Source organism: Pinus tabuliformis, chromosome Q (assembly GCF_031772625.1).
Source record: "Pinus tabuliformis cultivar Carrire ecotype Pingquan chromosome Q, CPIR1, whole genome shotgun sequence".
In the NCBI taxonomy this organism is placed as follows: Eukaryota; Viridiplantae; Streptophyta; class Pinopsida; order Pinales; family Pinaceae; genus Pinus; species Pinus tabuliformis.
In genome coordinates this window covers 180,361,460-180,382,403 of record NC_142296.1, presented here as the reverse complement: position 1 = coordinate 180,382,403, position 20,944 = coordinate 180,361,460, and the positions used below count along the sequence as shown (strand labels likewise).

The window sequence follows — 20,944 nt, the reverse complement described above, 5'->3', positions numbered from 1 at the left end:
TGTGCCATCTTGTTTACTGTCAGATCTAATCATGCATATCAGCAAGAAGTATCAAGACATCATCATTATCAAGTTAGAAACAAAACACTTCTAACCATCAAGTCATTTCCACATATCATCAACAAATTGTAACCATTATCAAACAGTGCAAATAATAAACCGAATCATAACTGATCCTTTTCCTGAACCTGTCCCTACTGCCTTTCCTCAAACAATCATATACGCGACTATGCCATAACCAACTCGCGTATATACGTGACTTCTCTTTAAGAAACTTGCGTATGAGATTTAGGACACTAAAGTTTTACACTTCCAGCTCCCTCTGATTCTGTTATGTCTGTATGTTGTGCTGTGCCGCCTCTTTCTGACTGTACTTCTTTCTTCTTCCACATCTTCAAGTGTGATGATGATGTTTTCTCCTTTTGGTATGGTGCCCATACTTTGTTCCTGCATTCCTTAGCTATATGTCCAAGCTTGTTACATGTGTAACATCTCATATTTCTTCTATAGAAATCAACAACTCTGTGACCAAACATATTGCAAGCAAAGCAATATCCATTAAAGTACCTTGAATGTGATGATCTTTCTGCATGATGGTCTTGAAACCTTCTTCTTCTACATCTGGCTGCAACATGTCCAAGATTATGGCATACATAACATTCAACATTATTCATAGGAGGAGTATAAGATTTTCTTTGAAGAATTTCTTTCCTTGGTTGATGATGAGATTGACCTTTCATCTCCTTATTGAGCATTTCAGATTTTGCAGTAGAGTCCCTTGTCTTACTTTGTGAACTAGATTCACCTTCAATAGATTCATGAAAACCAAGATCAGTTTTGATAGCAGGAGACCTTTGACTATTAAGAATATCATCCAAGACTTTAGTACTATCTTGAAATCGTAACAGTTTATCCTTTTCTTCTAATTTATCTTTAGAATATTTACTTCAACTTGATGTTGCTCTTCCTTTTCAAGATACTGCTTCTTCACGTTTTCTTCAGCATTTCTTTCTTCTTCCAACTGACGTCTTAGTTCAAGAACTTCATTTTCATGAGCTTGGAGTAGTTCTTTATTCTGCTTCTTTGATTCTTCAAGATCTTCTTTTAGCAAGCGGATCGTGGCTTCAAGACTTTCATAGTAACTGGATCTATCTCTGAGTTTCTTGATGGTTGTGCTTCTTTCATTGACTTCATCTCTTAGTGATGTTACTTCATCCTGCAACTTTTGATATTTGTCCTTGAATAACTTCCTTACCTTGTTTCCTTCCTCTAGTTGAGCTTTTAGTTTGGCAGCTTCTTCTTTGAAGACACATTCCCTTTTGTTCAATAGATCTTGTTGATCTCTAATTTTGTCTGTAAGCCTTTTAAACTCTGCCTCTATTTGATATCTTTCTTGCTCACCCATAAAAGCAAATTCAGTTGTTTCGCTATCACTTTCATCTTTTCCAAATGGATAGATAGCTGGAACATCAGAGGATAACAAATTCATACCTGATAGTTCATCTTCATTCTGAAATGATTTTGAATCTGAAGTGCTTCTTCCACATAATCCCCAATCGATTCTCCCACTGTCATAGTTCTTCTGAGATGTCTTCTTCTGCTTAGGCGCTTTCTTCTTAAGCTTCTTTCCCATTGTTCCACGGATCTCCTTCAAGCGATCAAGCTTCTACAAAAGGACCTACTCTGATACCAATTGTTGGAAATAATACTGAGAGGGGGGGTGAATCAGTATTATCAAATCAATATAACTTTTCACTTTCCATATTAAGATTCATATGTGATGCAACAAGTATATATCCAGTAAACATATGATTCAGTTAGTTGATCTCTAATGAGTGCATCAGAACATTATTAACCATATGAGTAGTAAACCGAAGCAGTAAAATAGAACAGATCATCACACACAAGAAGCACACATGAACACCATGATGTAAGGTGAAAACCCAATGTGGGTGAAAACCACTTGTTGCAAGTCGTCTCAATCTTCTTTAATAAGAAATACCTTTTACAATAGTTCTGCATTGGTGCATACTTATACCAGTACACAGGCTTCTACCTGCAGAAGGCTACAACCTTCTCTCGTTCTCCAGACTCTCCTGGAAGGGAGCTACAACCCCCTTTGCTCTTGTACTAGCCGATCCATTTACTAGTACGCAGGCTGCTACCTGCTGAAATGCTCCAACCTTTACTTGTTTTCCAGCTGTTACTAGAAGGGAGCTACCACCCCCTTGGCTCTTGTACTAGCTGATGTACTAGTACGTAGGTGCCAACCTACCGAAGGCTACAACCTTCTCTTTCTTTCTCCAGGTACCACGTTTCATACATTTTCAGACTGGATACACCTGAAGCACAACACATAATCTGAAAGGCCACGTTTCATCCAATTTTCATACTGGACCCATTAATATCATTGAAGTACATAATCAATCAATCTTCTTAATCACCCAATCACCAGATCAATACATATACAAGGATAATATGTGAGTTAGCAACCCGATCTAGTCCATTAGATCACATAAATATGAGTCATTATGATCCTGATCCATTATTAGATCTCATCCATCAACACAATCAATCAAACTGAAGATGTAGAATACTGACACCATTAAACAATCATCAGAACACATCAACAACCTGAACCACCTGTAACTTTAAACATCATAGCTCAAATGGTATACGCTACTACAATGAACCAAACCTGCGTACATACGCGCTTTCACCAAAGCCAACCCGCGTACAGATCTATAAATATTCAATCATGACTTGCAGCGATTTCAAACTTAAGTTATACCCAGTTCAGATCATTACAAGCGTTAGTATATAGATCTAGAATAAGCATAATCAACTATATAGAGATGGTTCATTTCAAGCCATTTGATCCCGATCTATCCTTAGACCTTGTTCTCCATCAACCGGTGAGATCCCTCTTTAGCTCAGATCCAGTTCTGCACCATAACCCAATCACAGTATTCCAGATCTAGCACTTTATCAGATATTCAATAATTCAGATGATGCTTTGCCGAATGATCTCCTTTCTCTTTTATAGTCTTAGGCCTTTCACAATACCACGGTCCAAAACCATAATAACACAATACCACGGACCCAATACTTGGGATCAACACTTTTGGATGCAATACCACGGACCAAAACCATAGGATCAAAAACTGTCGGACTAATACCATGAACCAACCATGAAAGTGCGTGAGATCAACACTTTTGGATGCAATACCACGGACCAAAACCATAGGATCAAAAACTGTCGGACTAATACCATGAACCAATCATGAAAGTGCGTGAACTTTTCTCTTGCATGAAGGGAACTTTTCTCTGCATGAAAGTGCGTGAACTTTTCTCTACATGAAAGAAACTTTTCTCTGCATGAAAGTGCGTGAACTTTTCTCTACATGAAAGAAACTTTTCTCTGCATGAAAGTGCGTGAACTTTTCTCTACATGAAAGAAACTTTTATCTTCATGAAAGTGCGTGAACTTTTCTCTACATGAAAGAAACTTTTATCTTCATGAAAGTGCGTGAACTTTGTTGCACTATAATTTATCATCTGAGATGAGTGGGTTGCCATCAAGTACAACATATGTATCATAATGCCAACAACCAATGCCCTCAAAATCTACAAAGAGGTCACACATCTATCATTGTTGAAGATTGTAGATACATGGTTTGCCTCTGCATTCATCATGTTGAAGAGGTTGAGGGAGGTCAAGGCCACTCTTGGGTCCATGGTTATTTCAGAGTTTTGGTATTTTTGGAGAAAGACAGATCAAGCAACCTCAAAAAGGGTCCAGGGCACAATATTAGATGATGTTTGGTGGGAGAGGGTAGATCTTACTATTAAGATCACGGACCCTATCACTGCTTTTTTGCGATTTGCAGATGCAGACTAACCCATCCTAGGAAATGTTTATGAGGGATGGGATTCCATGATTGAGTTCGTGAGGACCATTATTTTTCAGAGTGCCCTGAGTGTGAGACATCAGCGGAGGCCGCCTTCACCACCATACAAGATATTCTTGTTAGTATGTGGGACATTGTGCACCTTTGCATTGCTTGGTTGACTCATTGAATCGAAAATACTACAACCATGAGTGGCTGAAGGGTGGACCTTCACGCAGATTCCCTCCTCACATGGATGGTGAGATTTCACAGGGGAGAAAGGATGCATTGAGACACATATTTTAGGATAGAGCATCCCTTGATGAGGTAGAGGATTCATTTGCAAAGTTTTCCACTGGCACTGGGCGATTTGCAGGCTATGATGTTATTAGAGATAAGGGGGTTAAGATGCCCTATTCTTGGTGGGAAACTCATGGGTAAACATGCCCTCCTCTACAGTAGTTAGCCATGAGGGTCCTCTCTCAGGTTACTTCATCCTCTTGTTGCGAGAGGAATTGGAGCACATATGGGAATCTATATAGTTTGAAGAAGAGTAGGCTTGAGCAGTCCAGGGCAGAGACAATGGTGTATGTGCACAACAACCTTCGTCTTATTTACAAGTAGAGTGGGGAGTGGTTGAAGGGAAAGACAAAGATGTGGGGTGTCTTTCCCGATGACATGGGTTTGGACAACAGTGTTGAGTTGGCATCTGCCAACTTGGATCTTAATGACCCAGTGCTAGAGCCTATCACTTTTGATGATGGCGATACTCTTGAGGGGTCATCCTCCACACTAGCAAATGCAGGGATTACATTGGATACAGAGGAGGAGGATGCAGAAGAGAGAAGCGGTGGTACTGATGTTGATGACTTTGAGCTATAGGCAACACTGCAGCAACCAACAACCTATGAGATCCTTCAATTTTGGGTTCTAGTAACTACCTTGTTTTTTATTTTCTATTTTCTATTGGCATTCCTAGTCAGGAGTCCTTATGACTTAGTATCTATGTAATACATCTTGATTTTGATGACTTAATGAGAATGTCACAGTTTATGGCTAATTTCTAGTTGTAAACTTGTATCATTGATGAATCATGATTGTATGCATAATGTTACAAACTTATAATGTACATGTATGAATCTATGATTGAATTTGTTACTTGTACCATCATAAGAATGTGTAATATCATAATATGATGTATCTATTAATTATATATATATATATGTATGTTCCGGGGGTTCTCCGTGTCCCATGTCAGACTCTTGTATCCCTGTGTCCTTCCTGCCTCGTGTCCTCGTGTTAGGTGACTTAGCCTGCTGTGCACCATCATACTTTGCCGCACACAAACACACACCCCTCACTCCTCTGCATAATACTAAACTCCATGGCACAACTTTGTGCATCGATGGACACCAACACCCACTGTCGTACTACCCAGTACCCTCTGATATCCCACATGTGCCAATGCATCCACCACTCTGCTAGTGAACCCACCATGATATGAGCTACACCTCCTCATCTGCCCTGGTAGACATGCACAACCTAACTCTGCACGTGCTAATAGGAATAACATTATGGTGTTGATCCTCAGTGTCTCCTGTGCCCAATACATTAATGAGAGAGCATCGCCTCCATACAATGCCCTGTCTGGTGGCCTGCCGATGCCACCTCCTCCTACAAGCTCATGCCAGAGTGTAATAATCAACCTGCGACCCCACACACGGTCAACATGCTCAAGACATCTCACGAGGTTTGCCTGCCCCTGGTCAATCCAACCTGTCACTAGTACTACCCGAGCATCTGATTAAGACTTGAAAGTGCACGTGTGATTAGGCACCAGATCCTTCACACTGCTAACACCCTCATTAACCAAGTCCATGATGTGACATGGAATCCCACCTGGATCCCAACAACAGTCTGGTCCTTGAGCCACTCTGGGAACCCACGACTTCTGCTAAACTATGGCCATGGATGTATCCAAACACCTAGCCTGCTCCATCGGGTACCAACTCAGCACCTCTTGCCATCTAATCCCAAAGGAGGGATCGAATGCACAATCTCCTGTTTACAGAACAAGTCCTCCATGTTGATGTTGTGCCATACCCAAATCATGTCGCTCAATCCCACTGACCTGGTCATCCCCTATGGTCTGTTTAGATAACTCCGGCTCTTTTTGTCCAACGCATAGAGATGGGCTAATAGTGCTGTAGGCCTCGTCAGCATGCCTTTGAAGCAAATTGTGGTGAAATCCCAATAGGTGTTCTCTTCGTTGCCCCTGTCAGGCCAGGAGGTAACTCCTCAAATCAATTGTGCTTCTTCATTAAGATTACTCATGGTTATATACATGAGGGAGTGAATCTTGGGTTTCACCTCTCGATGACTCTTCCTTTTCCATTATTTACTATTTACATTATTTACAAGTGTTCACCCAATCCCTATGATTAGGTGTCAACATTCCCCCCCTTAATCTGAAGGGATGTTGGTGAGTCCAAGCATCGTTCTGAATCTTTCAAGCTTTTCTCTTCCAAGCGCTTTGGTGAAGATGTCTGCAATCTGCTCATTAGTGGAACAATGGTGTAGATGGATTGTCTTGGCCTCAACATGATGTCGAATCAGATGGTATTTTGTATTGATGTGCTTCGTTCGATCATGGAACTTTGGTTCTTGGCCAACTTTATTGCTGAGGTGTTGTCAATCATGAGTGGAATTGAATGTACTTGTTTTACTTGCAAATCTTCCATAATTTTCTTGAGCCACACAATTTCTTGCCTCAACTGCTGCCACATATTTTGCCTCTATTGTGGAATCTGCTAGAACTGATTGTTTGCGTGATCTCCAGGAGATAGCTCCTGATCCAAGACTCATAGCATAACCAGAAGTAGATACCCCAGTTTCTTTGTCTCCATCGAAGTCTGAATCAGAGTATCTAATCAAGCTGAAGTCGCCCACCTGTGTATACTTGAGTCCAAAGTCTTGAATTCCCTTCAAGTACTTTAGAACTCTTTTTGCAGCAGACCAATGTCCCTCACAAGGCTTTTGCATAAACCTGGAGAGGATTCCAACAACAAACGAAATGTCTGGTCTGGTAGTAGTTAGGTAGTTGAGACTTCCTACACGCTGTCTATACTTTGTTGCATCCTCAAATTCTTTTCCTTCAATGGATGTGAGCTTTAAGTTTTGTTCCATTGGAGTAGTTAGAGGATTGCACTCAGCCATGCCAAACCTGTTCAACAGATCTCCAATGTACTTCTTTTGAGAAAGGAATATAGACTTCGGATGTTGAGTTACTTCAATACCAAGATAGTAGTGAACATAGCCCAAGTCAGTCATTTCAAAACCTTTCCTCAATTCCTTCTTTATGGATGTAATGTAGCTCTCATTTTTCCCTGTCATCAAAAGATCATCTACATATACCACAAGATATACAACTGTTTTGCCAACTTTCTTAACAAACAAAGTTGCATCATCAAGATCATAATGTTTGAAGTTGAGTTTCAGAAGATGCTCAGTTAACTTTTCATACCAGGCTTGCGGTGCTTGCTTGAGGCCATACAAGGATTTCACAAGTTTGCATACTTTACGTTCATGTCCTTCCGCAGTAAATCCTTCAGGCTGGGACATAAAAACATTCTCTTTCAAATCTCCATTCAAGAAAGCAGTTTTTACATCCATTTGATGGACTTTCCAACCGTTTTGAGCTGCTAGGGCAAAGAGTGTCTGAATGGTAGCCCATTTTGCTATGGGGGAAAAAGTCTCCTCATTGTCGACCCCTTCCTTCTGTGCAAAACCTTTTTTCACAAGCCCGACTTTGTGCTTGTCAAGTGAGCCATCAACTTTATACTTGTTCTTGTAGACCCACTTGCAGCCAATTGGTTTGGTTCCCAATGGAGGATCAACCAACTTCCAAGTGCCATTATTTATCAAGGCATCATACTCCTTTTGCATTGCTTCTTTCCATTCATCATGAGAAGTGGCTTCTTTGAAGGAAGTTGGTTCAAAATCTGTAGACAAATTAAGTTTACAATCTTAAGAAACATCCATATCAATAGGTAAAGCAGAATCATCTACATCATCTCCATTTTGCCTGGTTGAATTTCTTGTTCCTATCTTTCCAACCTCATTAGGATGAACACTTTCAAGTGTCTTCGTCGACCACTTTGGGGGACCTTTATGAGATGGTCCAGGTTGCTTAGTTGATTGAGTTGGGACTGAATCAAGATTGAGTCTCCCAGTTCTGTCAATCACATCACTCAAAGTATCATTAGTGGTTGCAGTTTCATGTGGGGGAGAGAGTGCTTCAAAAGAAGATTCCACAGATTGATCTAGTATAGGAATCCCCCCTTCAAGATGTGGAATCTGATTATCAAATTCTTGAAATGATTTTGCATTTCCGAATCTATCCAAGCGATCAAGTTGCCGCTCAACAACATTGTCAACTTTGGAAGATTCAAGAAAGATTACATCTCTAGATACAACAAACTTTTTATTAACTTCATCATAGAGACAATATGCTTTGGAGGTATTTGAATACCCCAAGAAGATACACTTACGACTCCTTGCACCAAGTTTGTTTCTATGTACTTTTGGTATCAAGGCATAACAGGTGGAACCAAAGACCCTGAGATGCTTTATCGAAGGAATGTGGCCATACCACATTTCATAAGGAGTCTTGTTTCTAATAGCATTAGATGGACATCTATTCTTTACATATACAACACATAGAACTGCATCAACCCAAAACATCAATTTTACATTCTTGAAAAACATCATGGAACGTACCATATTTAAGATTGTCCTATTCATTCTTTCAGCTACTCTGTTTTGTTGGGGATGATAAGGCACAATTGTTTGATTTTGATCCCATGTCGGCGAAGATAGTTTTCAAGTTCATTTGAAGTGTATTCTTTTCCATTATCAGTGCGAATAGAGCCAATATGAGATTGTGCATCATTTTCAATCCATGTATGAAAGTTCTTGAATGTTTGAAAAGCATTAGATTTTTTCTTCAATAAATAAACCCAACACATTTTGGTGTAGTCAACAATAAATGTCATCATATATTTATTTCCATTTGTAGAAGGAACAAGCATTGGACCGCATAAATCTGAATGAACGAGTTCAGGTTTTCTATGTGCTCTGGAATGTGAATCATGAAAAGACTGTTTGCTATGCTTTCCTAGAATGCAAGCATCACATTGTTTAAGTTTCCTAGGAATTGTAGGCAAACCAGTAACACCATTTTTCTTCAACAAGTGAAGGCTGTCATAGTTCAAGTGTCCAAATCTAGCATGCCATAATAGACTTTATGGAAATGTACCTTCATCATAATGAGAATTGTATGAGAAATTTTGTGCACGAGCAGAGGTACCTTGCAGCTTGAGAAGCCTTTCTTCTTCTATCCCCGTCATGACAAGTGAGTGATCTGATGCTTTTCTCACCTCAACCTTGCCATCAAACATATGAATGGAGTGTCTTTGCTGGCAGATGTGGACCAAGGACAACAAGTTTCTCCTCAGCCGTGGGAGATATAAAACATCATGCAGAAGAAAGTCTGGAAGACCAGGCAATTTGAGCCTGATTGTGCCAAGCCCTGATGGCTTGAGTTTTGATTTGTCTACAAAGTATACTGCTCCATCAACATTGTCAGTAAATTCTTCAAAAAAATCTTTTCTATAAGTCATGTGGCAAGTGCTCTTGAATCAAGCAACCAACCATTTTTCCAAGAAGCAAGTGAAGCATTAAACAAGTCTTCATCTACTCCAATATTACAATGTGCCACAACATAGTGAGCGGATTCAGGTGCTTTACCTTTCTCTTTGTCATTGGTTTTACCTTTGGCTTGATTTCTTTCTTGCTCAATTCTATCCCATGGCAACTTGCATGTGGATGCATCATGTGATCCATCTCTATTGCAACGTATGCAATCCAAATCAAACTTTTCTCGTTGAGAGTGTCTGCCCCCCCTACCTTTGAAAGTTTTTCTTCCTCTTCCTCTTCGACCACCTCTTCCTCTAGAAGAATCTTGAGCATGATTCTTGTCTCTATGTGCAAGACAACTTCTTCAGAACACTGAGGAGCTGTCTTCTTCCCAAAAGCTTTCTCTCTCTTAGCAAATTTATTCGCAAGGGAGTCAAAGGTAATTTCTTTGAGGTTTCCATTTGCTTGCAATGACTCAAGATAATTTGAATAAGTGGGATAAAGTGCCTTGACAAAAGCTATAAGAGGAATGTCTAGTTCAACATTAGTGACTTTGATATCATGCATAATAGATTTTACTTCTGATGCAAGAGTAAGAGGATCATCATTTTGTAATTCAAGGATGAACAATTTAATCATCAGTTGGACAACTTCAAGTGCAGAGTGTGAGTCATAGAGTTCCTTCAATTTTTCTAAGGCTTCAAAAGCATTCGAAAATGGTGAAATATGGTGACTCACCTCTTCATTTACAGATGCTGCAATCAAGGCATAGGCCTTGCTATTTTTGTTTTCCCAAATGGCGAATTCCTTGTCTGAGGTAGGCTTTGCTGGTTCATTGTCTCCTTCTCCAACACAAACTCCTTTCCGTAGCTCATTAAAAATGAGAGTGTGTTTGAACTTCCGTGACCATTCTAGATAGTTCTCTTTACCGGTGAGAACCACTCCCACAATAGATATCAATGAATGAATTTTAAAATTTGTGTACTGTAAAAATACTTCTACTGCCAATGTATAAAATTTGCACTCCTAGTGGTAAAAAAAATGAGTTCTGGTGTAAAATAAAAAAAAAATACACTTTGATATATAGGACAGAGGTAATACTTGGTGTAGGTGTTATAAGGGGGAGGTTGTATGAGGGGAGGGTATTTTATGAGGAAGGGCTTATATGAGGGAGGCGGTTTCAGGCCACACAGTAATATATAAAAAACATGAAATGTAGATAGCGTGATATGGAGGCCCTCGGAGGGTTGAAGTATTAAAAAGACTATTAAAAAGCGGTGGGAGGGGACAACAGATATTTACATTATACCCGGAGCAGAAACAGGAGCCAGCGATCGCAAACTGCCAGGAGCAACATCTCACCTTCTGGCCGGTGGCACAGTGGCCGGAAAATGCACAAATGTAGTAATGGTGGCTGGTGCTATTAAGAGTGATGGAGGCCGGGCCGAGCACGCTTCCTCTATACCACAGTCGGTCAAGACAATGCGTGGAGGGAGGTAAGGATTAGGCTGACCACACCATTGGAGGTTTGCGTATACCAGAGTGGTGTATAGGGCGTAGGTTTGCGTATAGAAGTAGAGCGGAGGGGAGGTTAAGTGGGAGGTGCAACGATACAGTGTGAGTTGAAAAATGGAGCAGAGTGTATAGGGCGTCGACTCGGTTGCGCAGGTGTGATGGAAAGCCGAAAGGTGGAAGGGCCGAGGGAGGAAACATTCACGCTGCCGTTGACAGTGTAATACCGCTGTGCAGAGGGACAGTGTAAGTCGGCCTGAGAGAGTGATTTTGAAATGAAAGGCATAATTGAATGCAAGCTTCTCCTTAGTAGTTGTTCTTTCTCGAATTCCGGAGACACCACTTGGTTGGGCTTGCGTAGTGGGAGATGTGAACAGTGAGGAGCGGATACAGTATTAACCAACAGGATTGCAGAGGAAACCAGAGTGGAATATGCATTCAATACTAATGTAGGACAAAGAATATGGCAGAGGTGTCAGTTCTGCAAAATAGGCAGAACATAGGCAGGAGGGAGTTACAAGCCAGAAAGGAAGCCAAAAATGGGGCTGGCTCTGATACCATGTCAGGCCAGGAGGTAACTCCTCAAATCAATTGTGCTTCTTCATTAAGATTACTCATGGTTATATACATGAGGGAGTGACTCTTGGGTTTCACCTCCCGATGACTTTTTCTTTTCCATTATTTACTATTTACATTATTTACAAGTGTTCACCCAATCCCCATGATTAGGTGTCAACAACCCCTCATCAATGATTGGCCCAAAGATGGCTACTCATCTTCCTCCACCATGGGCTCAATTTGAGCCTCTAACTGCTGCTCCATAGACAACCCATCATGCAAAACATCTTCACCATTCAATTGAAGGTGGTTGTCGCCTGGAAGCTCTGTCATGGATTTGGATGCCTCTGTGCTTACTGGTATCTCGTCAATAGATGGTGACTCTGGAATCTCAATAGGCCAATTCATGTCCTCTTCACGACCACTCAGGTTATCTGCCGCATGCGCAATCTCCTCCTCATGCTCAATGTCTAGAATCACCTTCATGTAGTGGGCCTTGTCCTTAGTGAACCTGCGCCCTGGGGTCCACGACTCCTGACTTGTGAAGCAAAAGTTCCTCCTCTTGAGGGCCCTCCTGGTATCGTCATCAAGCTGCCCCCCTCTAGATGATGATCTAGTCTCTGACCTTTGCTTCTCCTTCAAATGGAAAAACTCCCCAAACGATAGAGCCCTCCTGATCCTGGGGTCCAACGCATCATACTCATCAATCCCATCTGAGAAAGACCTCAACAAATCTGCAAAAGTGTCTGGCTCTCTCTCCCTCTTAGGTTCATTTAGAAAATGAGGCATGGTAGGACGACTAGTCTAGCCATACGTATAGGTGTGGTTTTGCTGGGTTGTGCATGCATGCGTGTGGCTTCCTTCTCCTTTGTTGGCTTGACCTTGTTGGTTCTGTATTTGCATTCCCATCATTTGTTGCATTCACTCTAGAACCTACTGGTTCTGCATCATCAACTCCGCTAGAGCCTGTCCCTGACCACCCTGTCTAGGTTGCTCATTGTTCTCTTGGTTCTCCATGTGTTCTTTTCTTCCTCCGCGTCATTGGAGTGTCCATAGTTTCACCAATCACTGTGCGTGCATGCTTAACACCTCCATGATCTTGCTAGCTTCCCCAACAACTGGCCAAGATCATGCTCTAATACCACTGTAATATTCCTAATGGAAAAATTAACTATAATACCAAAACAATGTACAAGGAACAACAAAATAGATAAAGAATCACAACCCAAATCAAAACACAATAAACACCAGCAAAAGATTTGGAGCCTCTCCATTAAATGTTTGGGAAAGAGGACATATAATGAGCTGAAATGATAGAACCTGGGCTTGCTATGCAAGCTGAGCAAGACCTCAAAAAGATAGCCCGAACCCAAGTGTGGAAGTGTTCCCGAAGTTATCTGCGCACTACTAAAAAATAATCTAGTGCTGGCTATTGGATGGAATGTTGATCTCAGGATTGAATATTGTTGGGAATGCTCCTCTCACAAAACCCAAAAAAACCTAGAAATGGTTTGGGCTGAATCCAGATGATGAAGAAGCCCTCCAAAAGGGTGCAAATGGCTCTTTGGGTGGCTATACGCCCTACTGGAATTCTGCTCTGTAAACTGCTCAAAAAGTTTTGAAAATTTATCCATGGCCTCTCCTTCAAATATGCACAGAAACCTAGAAGGGGTTTGGGCTAATTCTAGTTGGCCTGGAAGCCCCCAAATAGTGCGGATTTCCCTCTCTGGCTGGCGCACTATAAGAATAGCTCTGCTAAGATGTGTCCAAATATTTTGCTGAGATGCCACTGAAATTCCACTATGGAAACTACCTTTTTCTCCAGCCCAATCTTCTCCAGAAAAGATCCCTCTTCTACTCCTATGCAAGCTTTCTCCAATGAGCTCTGTGCACTACCAGAAATGAGAAATTCGGCCCTCAAATAGTGTTAATCTCCAGCCTTGCAAATCCACCCCAAAATCACCAATACCAATGGAGAAAAGCACCTGCAAAATAGTTGGATCTCCAACCCACAATAGTTGGTAAACCACCTGCAAAATAGCTCGATCTCCAACCCACAATTGTTGGTCCTCTAATGAGTAACTTGAGCGGCCTCTGCGCCCAAGGAGTGCGCAAAAATGGATTATACTTGCAATGAAACTTTGTGGAAAATCCTGAAATGGACTTTTGAAAATTCCTCACTAGGGAGACACTCGAAGCTCTCCAAAATGAGGATGGAATTCTACCTGGAACTCTTGTGCTAAACAACACTGCTCTTCCTATGCTCAACAACTACAAGAGAGTTCAAGTTTTGAAAATATATAGATAAAGATGATCAACAAATGAGTCCATCCTCCTTTTATAATTTCTCCCCATGCTTATAGACTCCTTTTTAATATTATTTTATTGGTGGGGCCCATTTTCCACTAGGAGACTTTTCATCGCCATTATAATTAAAATAATAATTTGCCTCATTTCTCCAATAAAATAATAATTTGCCTCCATTCTCCATTAAAATAATAATGTCCACCTTTCTCCCATAAAATAATATGTTCCCCTTTTTATTAATATTACCAAAAATTGGCAAAACTTTCTAGTGATTTTTGCACTCACAAAATTGGGAACATTACAAAAACCCAGACAAGGTACTACCAGAGAATAAGTTGAACGAGACACCAGAGCCATGACGATGAACCATGAACTAAGACTAAACCACTCAAGGGAACCCCACACTCAGCCCCCTTGAAACTTTCTCTACTCTTTATAGAGCCCACAACTACCTGATAATTTAACCAAACAAAATCCACAATCCTACAAAGAAACTAGACCTTCGACATTTACGCAATATTGAATAAGGCCAGATGGGCGACAAAACATTGACCCACGAATACAAACTGGTCATGAGAAACCTCACCCACTACACCAGACTTCCCCCAGACTTCTCTCCCTAATCTAGGCAAGACCCAAGACCCAAATTGAACAGAGACTTTCTGTCTACAAATAAACATACAAAGACAGAGCTATTATGATTAGGCGAAATATGAAATAAAACAAGAAAAGCTAGAGGATTCGAAACTTGGGCTCCCAAGCCAGTGTTGATAATTAGAAGCTTGTACCAACTACCACAACCAAACTCCAGAGCCCGCATCCAATTCTTCACTCTTCATCTGGGCTTATTCAACCTCCTCCACTTCTTCAATGCGAGTTGAGAATTATGGCCCATAGCTGTCCTAACCATACTTATCAGAATCAGATCGGGCACTGGTCAGAACCATACAGAAACCGGTAAAAAAACCGAACCAAAAAACTGGTCAACCAAAAACACATAAAATGTTCAAATTTTAAAGAAACACGTATATATTCATGTGCATCCATATGAATCCAAACCATTTATACACAAATAAGCAAAAGTTCTCATTTATATAGCATGTAAGGGTGCACATAACCAAAATAGCACCAAGTGTAATGAGTAATCCATCTATAAACTGAAAATACATCAACAAAGAAGCTCCACATGGCTTCTAGCATACAAAAAAATTATGCCACAACAAATACCTACATATCATCAAAATCATTGCATATATTGGGATCTTCATCATCAATATCACCCTCTAAGCATTAAAATAAGATAGAAAAATCATAACATGTCAAGTCAAGGTTTTGTTTGAGTGATGGGTACATAGAGGGCTTGGTGCTCTTGATTAAATACTAGTTCCATACCCTCCTCGTACATGAGAAAATCCAATGTAGCATTGCAATCCCCCCAATCCTGAAATCCTCGAAAACTGTTAAGTCTGCTGGATTTTGAGTGAGATCTAAAATTCTACATTCTCCATATGAAATCCAATGAGGTCAAAACCACTCTCAAACATCCCAAGTCATTTCATGGTAATGTTAAAAATTTAAGTAAAAGTATGAAAATGATCCTTTTACTATAAGAATTTAACATTACCATGAAATGCATAGCAATAGTAGGGCCATATGCTTGAATTTTAGGCACCTATTATGGGTTAGTGCCCAACAACGACAAACATTAAAAGAAAAAAGCAAAACAGGCCCCACTTGTTTCGTTCTATGTGACTTTACCACATCGAAACGGACAAAAACGGTTCAAGTCACCAGTTAAAACCGGTTTTTGCCTCAAAACAGTCAGATCAGTCTAAACTGGCCGGTCTGGTTCGGTGCTTATAACATTGGTCCTAACAAGCAACCAAGCCCTCAACCCACTCACCACACTAGAGCACAGACCACCAAGCCACTTTTCCAGCAGCAAATCCTCCACTTGCTAGGCTAAAATACTTGCCCACCACCCCTTCTCCAGTTCTGAGCAATACCCACTCCTCATTGCAGTAAAGCATGGATCGAAGGAAACTCATGGAAACTCAACACGAGCCGAAAGATGGGTCTAGCAGCAAGGACGTTGGCTCCTCGATGTCAAGCCTGCCCCAATCTCGATCACTGACCACTGGGACATGCATGTTTCATTGACCACCCTCCACTATTTAATGTCATCTGTGTGGATGCATGCCGATGCATGCCAAGGGACGAGCCCCGCCCCTGCGATTTAATGCACCTTAGGTGGGCAGGGTGGTGGGCTCGTTCCCCCATGCCCCCTCTCAGATCCCGAGGTCACCCCCATCAGGGACTCTCAGAGTGAAAGCCTTGATACCATGTTGAATTTTCTTAACCCTAGCAACTAGCAAGTTATTTCTTGGTAATTTACTTGCTGTAAATTAAGTTAAGCAACAATTTATTGAATAAAATGCACTACAGGGATTTTAATTGGTAAATAAAATAATTTCAGTTGAAGCAAATTAGAAACCAACTTCGCACATGCACACAAAATTCACTGCCCTTCAAATCTGTTGTTTATTAAATAAAATATCTTAGCATACAAGGGCTCCCTTCCTTTGAAAATGGCCTATGACAAATAAAAACTTGGCAAATTTGCCCCCAAAGAATTCCTATCTGCACACTGCAACTTGTACGACCTCAGTGTGGTCTGTACTGAACACGAGCCGACTGCCTGCTGCAAAATCCATGTCACATGTACGGCTTGTTCACATACTTGTGCAGCATGTGCAAATTGCACTTGTATGACTACCACCCGTGCTACCTGTTCTCACTTCTATGTGACACGTGCTGCTGTTACCATGCTTGCATGGCTTCACTCCTGTGACCTGTGTGTCCTCTTGCTACAGATTAAGTGCTCAGAAAATCTGTATTGCCTCCTTGCTGGATAGCCTCCACTTTATTTCCTGAATCTGAATTTCTTCTTGCTGCTGCACTATTTCCTTCTCCCTTAGCCTGGACACTGGGATGAAAGACCTTCATTACCCAGTCACTGAGACCCCCTTCTCTCTTGTGTTCATTGTGTGTCTTTTTCTTTCACCCAGCCTTGCTTTTATAAGCTTGGGTTTTTGACCGAATCCATAACCCTAATCTCCAAAGTGATTTATGGTCGAGATTAAATTTCACCTCATTGGAGATCAATGGTTAGATTCATATATTCACTAATGCAAAAGCCTTGCATTTCATTAGATTAACCCACTTTTTATAAAATTCACTTTACTTTGATTAATTCTTTAGTTAAAATAAATTTTCTAAATTTCAAAGTCTTGGATGACTTTCACACATTTAGACACTTAAATTTGTGCAGAAGTACCTGTCTGATGCTACAAACATTGACACGTAATATATGCAGCATTGCAAAAAAAATAAATCAGGAGTCATCAGCTCTCTGAAACAGTAGTAGAGGAAAGAAAGCAGTTCATTATCTAGCGATTATAAATCTACCCAGTCATGTCTTGGGTTGTGATACACAACCTTTATCTTCTGCTACAATTAGTTATTGTAATGCTCCCAGCAAGAGCATGAAACAGTCACTGAATTTGTGTTCAACAATGTATAACATGTTTTCTGATTATTTTCTTTGTTTTATGGAAACAAATCTCCATTCTCAAAGAATGAAATTTTATAAGGAAACAAATGTTTCTAAGATGGAGATGTTGCCATTTTGGCAACAAAATCACATGAAATGGGTTTGGGTTAGTTTGTGGATACTATGCCCAATCACAGCCAATTTAGTCCAGTTGTGGATATTTTTATATTCAGACTGCCATGCATCTGCACCGATTTTTTTTTCCTTTGTCTTTAAGGGAGACTGCACAACTTGTTTCCAATGCACAAGTTGTAGAAGGATCAACAAGACCTGCTCATGTAGGTTCAAACTAGCTGCTTCATTCCTCTTTAATGAGTTTATTAACTCCTTTCAGTGAGACTGCAGTAGTTGAATGTTGTCAAGGTTTCTTTGGGACTGATACTGGTTCCCTTTCAGAAAGCACGATGGTAACAGATGATGCAGCTATTTTAACTTTTTACCAAGGCTGTTGTGGAATTTATAGGATTGTCACAAATTTTTTCAAACCATTCATAACTTATCAATGTTATTTCTTCCCAGTGGTTCATTATATTCAGGAATTTTAAGGGAGCCAAATATTCAAGCTATTAAATCAGTAATCTACGATCTGTCATAGTATCGTGTAAAAAAATGGAGCTTCCTATATCAACACAACTGTTGGAGATGGATCAAAGCTTGAGAAGTTCTCTATTACTGGCAATTTAGGAAGCACTCACAACTACAAGGTTTGATTTCACTTCTCATTTAGCAACATATGTTTATGATTTACTTGCTACTTATCTGTATTTTCAGATTATGGTATTTTCCTTGGAAAGCTGTATCTGTGTTTTATAGGTGCTATAGAATTAAGACATAAAGCTATTGAATTCTACTACATACTTTTGATGTAGGCATATATACAGTTTTCCTGAGACAATCTGTGCATTTATTTTGCAATAAAAAATAACATCATAATGTCCACTTGCGAATATAGGCAAAAAATAATTTTAGTGTACATAAATAGGTGTCTTAACCAACCATTAAGCTAAATACTAGTAGCTAGAGTTATAAAATTCAGGAGCACTTAAAACAAGTTGTTTACATTGTACAATCATTCCTTTTCCATTACTTAAAAGTATTTTAAGAAATTGTTTGACTGATAATGAAGAGACAAGCTTTAGCTTTCTAGTTGTACCAACCAAATATTCTCAGGTTGTTGACATACAAATTCAGTGACTTTTCTAGAAGCTTAAGTGATGACCAATAGGCCATTGGAGTTTGGAAACTCAAGAACTGCTCTGAAATTGGACCTTCATGGTTGTGTGAGTTCTTGTTAGCTGCTTTTGATTAAGTTTCTTATGGAATGGACTTCCACCTATAGAGTTCCTGAATTCCACCCATCAAAGGAGAATTAGCTAAACTGTTTAAAACATTATGCTGAGCAGCAAGATGAATTACCACATTAGGTTTAGAGAATCGCCTCACAATAGGCTCTGGGAATGAGCTTTATGACTTGCCTTGTTGCCATATCTCATACTTCCTGTATTTCTTAGAGACTGAAAATGAGCATGGATAATTTCCTTATGACCTGTATTGGCATTATCCACAGTAGGTTAATGAGATAAGGCCAGTAGTAAGTAGATGGCCCACTAGTAAAGGAGGAAATGGTTTTGAACAATTTTATGGGTGTATGAAATTTAAATGTGCAGAATTGATTCCACAGTTTTGCTGCACAGAGCCAATGAATACAAAACCATTTACATGAATCCTGGCAAAATCCCAGATCCTAATGCCCCTTTTGCTTAATTTAACAGAACTATAATGTATTCTTCTATTTTTTCATAGGACTTAAGTTTAATTACATGACATACTTTGCCTATTGTAATTTGTACTTATGGTTAAATAATTTATTTGGCCTAGATCTCTGCAAATTCATTCTGCTTATCATGTTATCTTTTCTTTTCTGGGGTTCACGATAAGATGAGGCCACGTTTAATATAAAGTTAAAATATTTCTTTTTCCTTGGTTAAATTGTTCTTTATTCCTTGGTTGTGTTTAGCGTCAAGTTGTATCTCTTGTGTAGATCTTCTGTATAATCATTCCACATTTCTTGCTAGTGATTAAATTGAAGGTTGATCATCCAGGCTTGTAAGTTGAGTAGATACTGTTGTAAAGTGGAAGATGTGGATATCCTGAGGAAGGAATTAGCAAAATTTGCAGCATGCTTTGCAGCTGGAGGCATGGAAATTGCAGTTGAAAAACAATCTCCTCAAACTTCTGCAGAATCTGTGGTACCATATGGATGACACCGTGCAACAAGGTTTTACATTTAGGAAATAATTCTCTTGATCAGAACTTTTAAGGTGTTCTGAGATGATATATTATGAGCTACAAAACTTGTTTGAGAATGCACTGATCAAAGCTCACTTCGGATCCAGAGGATAGATCACTGTTAAATAGCCATGAAAAACCATTTCCATGGGTTCTTGTGTCAGTAAAGATTGATGTTTACTGCTCTGATGATTATGATAATTTGCTTACTCCACAATAGAAAAGTGTGACAAGGGAATATTTTCGTGGGAAGGAAATTGATTGAAAAAAGTTAAGTGTTTGTCAATTCGATTTTTCAACTTCAGTTTCATGGATACATCAATCATCAGTACATTGAAGCTTTTAGTTCTCGAGGTCAAGTATGTACCTCCATAAACCATAACTAGAAGCATTTGGGTTTCTTTGCCCAACAATTTTCATACATAGTGAAAAATGTGTAGAGGACCTGAGTAAAGTTGTCTCTAAAGTGTGTATAAATTGAGAAGCCTAGTTCTTAAAGAAGGAAAAATTTTCATGCTACCTATCAAGCTAACAATATTCTCCATGACAACAAAGGTTGAATGCCCCAAGGAGTATAAATTTGTATCTCGCTAAAAAGAGTTTGAAAATGTTATTGCTGTGCGTCCTTTAGGGGAAATTTCCTGTTCTGCATCATGAACAAGTAGATGAGGAAGATTTCTCTTTAAATGTACCATTGTGAAGGTTTAGTTCTTAAATTTGTAAATTAGATGCTTTTTTCTCAAGGAGGATATGGATAGCCGAGGGAAATGTGACAGACGCCATGTTTCTAAATGAGGATTAAGATCATCTTCAATCACAATTTTACTGCAAAATTATATCAATGTTTTTTTTGTCTTTTGCTTCTCTTAACATTGGGTTGTAATAATGTCTACAAGGGTGGGTGAAATATTTGGAAGTTTCCTCACGATAGAGTGGTCAAAACATTTGAATATTTGTAACGGTGGCTTACCATAATACATTCTGTAATTTTTTAATTTGACTGTAAAATGCAATGGAGATATCAAACCACTGTTTCTGTGTTAATGAAATGGACATGGAATCATAACCTTTCCACTTT

General features: G+C 39.7%; 1 long non-coding RNA gene across 2 annotated transcripts in view; it reads left to right on the top strand.

Annotated features, from left to right (window-relative positions):
• Positions 1-19,834, top strand: part of LOC149218826 (uncharacterized) — a 66,939-nt gene extending 47,105 nt beyond the window's left edge. For both annotated transcript variants that reach the window (XR_016249194.1, XR_016249193.1), the window contains exons 3-4: positions 18,097-18,281; positions 19,680-19,834. This is a non-coding gene — a long non-coding RNA (uncharacterized LOC149218826). The remainder of the gene's footprint in view (positions 1-18,096; positions 18,282-19,679) is intronic.
• Positions 19,835-20,944: the final 1,110 nt, after the last annotated feature.